Raw genomic sequence first — 510 nt, forward strand, 5'->3', positions numbered from 1 at the left:
TCTCTGAGCGGCTCCTCCAAAAACAGGCCCTAGGGTGGTTTCCACAGGAGCTGTTGTGGCCATTTCTCTGACGTTTACCTCCCGTTGTCCAGCTTCAGTCTGCAGGGCTTCAGGAGACGGAGCATTTTAGTACTCAATGATGCCAAGACAAAAGGGTGAGAGAAAATGGGAAACGTTCGTGGAGATGGTCCTAGGCAGATAGTGGAGGCAACTAGAAGACCTTCAGTCTCCGGGCCGGCTTTCAGGTTGAGACAAAAACCCTAAGGCAAGCGCTTGCTGCCACAGCACATCGACTAACACGGGAACCATCCAGAGAAGATCAGCACGGCCCCTGAACGTGGACGACACACGCACATACGTGAAGCGTTCCGTAGCTTTAGTGATGTCAGTCACCCAGAGGAAGACAGATATCCTATGCCATCACTTCTAGGTGGGATCTGAAAGTAAGTCAAGACACCCATCCATACATAAATAACTCCATTTTAAAAAGACTCCAAGGAACCTATTTAC

The 510-nt window shown here is 49.8% G+C and overlaps 1 non-coding gene across 1 annotated transcript; it reads left to right on the plus strand.

The window, feature by feature from the left end:
• The first annotated feature begins 269 nt into the window (after positions 1 to 269).
• LOC141576958 (U6 spliceosomal RNA) lies at positions 270 to 378 on the plus strand. The gene has a single exon (XR_012505360.1). It is a non-coding gene; the product is annotated as a U6 spliceosomal RNA (small nuclear RNA).
• The last annotated feature ends 132 nt before the right edge of the window (positions 379 to 510 follow it).

The sequence above is a fragment of the Camelus bactrianus genome, unplaced genomic scaffold (genome assembly GCF_048773025.1).
Source record: "Camelus bactrianus isolate YW-2024 breed Bactrian camel unplaced genomic scaffold, ASM4877302v1 HiC_scaffold_50, whole genome shotgun sequence".
In the NCBI taxonomy this organism is placed as follows: Eukaryota; Metazoa; Chordata; class Mammalia; order Artiodactyla; family Camelidae; genus Camelus; species Camelus bactrianus.